The 2926-nt window shown below is 51.5% G+C and overlaps 1 long non-coding RNA gene across 1 annotated transcript; it reads left to right on the top strand.

The window, feature by feature from the left end:
• Positions 1-201: 201 nt before the first annotated feature.
• LOC128783359 (uncharacterized) lies at positions 202-1812 on the top strand. Its single transcript, XR_008429113.1, has 2 exons — positions 202-1037; positions 1666-1812. It is a non-coding gene; the product is annotated as an uncharacterized LOC128783359 (long non-coding RNA).
• Positions 1813-2926: the final 1114 nt, after the last annotated feature.

The following is a 2926-nucleotide window of genomic DNA, read 5'->3' as shown; positions in this document are numbered from 1 at the left end:
ATTTCCTCTGGACAGTGGGCACATGGATTCAAGGCTACCACGCACTAACTGTATGTGTTTGGAATTACTTTAATAATGGTACCCACTGTGAGGAATTGACAGCAGGGGAAATTTTCTCCCAACCCCTCAGCCAGCTCTTTGGGTCTAGAGTGGTTGGTGTTGCTTATGTGCCTGTTAAGCCTATTCTATTTAGCATTCAGAGGTAAGGGAAGATTGACTTGGATAACTATCATAGCAGGGCGTCCCCAGAGTGGTGATAATTAGCATTGACTCCATGATTCCAGAAGGCTGATCAATCGCTTTATTGTATTATACTATACTCTACTACTAAGAAACACTCATTGCTCTTGCAGACAATCTGATACAGACAGACCAGATTGCTTGATTGAAATCCAAACACCGTCGCCATTGGCCAATTAAGAAATCACCCTTTGGTAAAAAAATCTACATAACACATTCCACATGTGCACAACAGGCGCAGCAAGTGAAGGTAAGAATTGTTTCTCATTCTTTTCTCTGAGCTTTCTCACAGCTTCCCAGGAAAATCCTGGGAGAGCTCTCTCTCTCTGTTCAGAGGATATGTGATTACCACAGGTCAGTTGTGACAATGCAGGCCCAAGGACACCACGGTGACACTTCAGAACCTCATGGAACCAAGGGGCCAGTGTGACACTGTGCTGCCTCATGGAATCAAGGAGACCATTGTGGAACTCGGGGGTCCCAAGGAACCAAGGGTCCATGGTGACCTTGTGGAGCCCGCAGTGTCACAGAGGAGCCGTTGTGACACAGCGAGGGCGCATGGAGCCGAGGGGCCATTGTGACACATCAGGGCTTTGTGGAACCACAAAGCCATTGTGACATTGCAAGGCCTCGTGGAAGCACGGGCCCATTGTGACACTGCAGAAGCAAGGGGGACATTGTGACACTCCAGGGCCTCATGGAACCAAGGAGACCATTGTGACACTGTGGGGTCCCACGAAACCAAGGGAACATGGAACAGGTCTGGCTGGCTGGGGCTCCTGGGGACCACCTGACAGGTCTGGCTGAGCTTGGCATGTCGAGGGCTGCTTCTCATCTGCCCTTGAAGCCCTGGGGCTCTGGGCTTTCCTTCTATGGGAGAGAACTCTCCTTCTCCTCTAGCGACCCAGGGCCAAAACCGAGATTATTTCTCCAAATTTCCCTATATTTCAAGGTTTGTTTCCAGATTAAATCTGCCAGGAGAGACAGGTCTGGCTGCCTTGGCCACCCAGGGGCCACCACTCATCTGCCTTTCAAACACTGGGGCCATGTGCTTTTATATCTTATGGGAAAAAACATCCATCTCCACCAGGCACCCGTGGCCAAAATTTGGCATCTACCTCCAGAATTCCCTATATCCAAGGATAGCTCCCAGACAGAAGCTGCCAGGACTGACAAGTCTGGCTGGCCTTGGCTTCCTGAGGGCTAGCACTCGTGTGCCTCTGGAACACTGGGGCTCTGTGCTTTCCTCTTCCTGTCCAGGTGCCCATGGCCAAAATTGAGATTCCACCTCCAAAATTCCCTGTGTCCAAGGATAGCCCTGAGATGAAAGGTGGCAGGAGAGACAGGTTGGCTGGCTTGGCCTAAGGCTGGCCACCTCTCATCTTCTTCCAGAACACTTGGATTTTGTGCTTTTCTTTCCTATAGGACAAAAACATCCATCCTGACCAGGTGCCAATGGCCAAAACTGGGATTCCACCTCTAAAACTCCATACAGCCAAGGATTGCTCCCCATTAAAAGCAGCCAGGACAGACAGGTCTGGCTGCCCTTGGCCTCTTGGGGGCTGCCTCTCACCTGCCACTGGGGCTTGATGCTTTCCTTCCTATGGATACTGTCCTTCTTCTCAAGAGGATCATTGTGGTCAAAACTGAGATTCCTCCTCCCATATTCCTTATATCCAAGGATTCCTCCATGACAAAAGCTGCCAGGACAAACAGGTCTGGCTGGCTCAGCCTCCCAGGAACCCCATCTCTCATCTTTTACTTTTGAAACACTTGGGTTCAGTGCTTTCCTTGCTATGGAAAAGAACCATCCTTCTTATCCACACAGAAATAGCCGAAATTGGGGTTCCACCTCCCAAATTCCCTACATCCAAGGGTTGCTTTCCGACAAAAGCTACCAGGACAGGGAGGTCTGGCTGGCCTTGGCCTCTGGTGGCCGCCCTTCATCTGCCCCTCAAACACCAGTGTTCTGTGCTTTCCTTCCTTGGAAAAGAACCATCCTTCTCCTCTGGGTGCCCATGTCTGAAATTGTGATTCCACCTCTAAAATTCCCTATATCAAACGGTTGCTCCCAGCCAAAATCTGCCAGTACCGTCAAATCTGGCTGGCATTGGCCTCTGGTGGCTGCCCCTGCCACACTGGGGCTTGGTTCTTTCCTTCCCATGGAGATCACGGTGACACTGTGGGCACCTCATGGAACCAAGGGGATCATTGTGGCACCACTGGAGCCCATGGAACCAAGGGGCCATGGTGACACAGCGGGGCTTCATGGACCCAGAGACCATTATGACTCTGTGGGCCTGATGGAACCATGGAGACCATGAGGACCCTTCAGGGCCTCGTGTCACCAAGGGGGCATTGTGACACCTCAGGGCCTCCTGGAAGCAAGGGACCATTGGGACACTCTGGGGCCCCATGGAACCGAGGGAAGATGGAACACGTCTGGCTGGCTTGGCCTCCCAGGGGCCACCTGACAGGTCTGGCTGATCTTGGAATACCAAGGGCTGCCTCTCATCAGCTCCTGCAGCACTGGGGCTCCATGCTTTCCTTGCTATGGAAAAGAACTGTCCCTCTTTTCAGATGCCCATTGCTAAAATTGGTACCCTCCCTAAAAAAATTCCTATTTTTAAGGGTATCTCTCAGAACAAAATCTGCCAGCTCTGGCCAGCCTTGTCCTCTGGTGGTC

The sequence above is a fragment of the Vidua chalybeata genome, unplaced genomic scaffold (assembly GCF_026979565.1).
Source record: "Vidua chalybeata isolate OUT-0048 unplaced genomic scaffold, bVidCha1 merged haplotype scaffold_232_ctg1, whole genome shotgun sequence".
NCBI lineage: Eukaryota > Metazoa > Chordata > Aves > Passeriformes > Viduidae > Vidua > Vidua chalybeata.
This window is presented reverse-complemented; position numbering and strand designations above follow the sequence as displayed.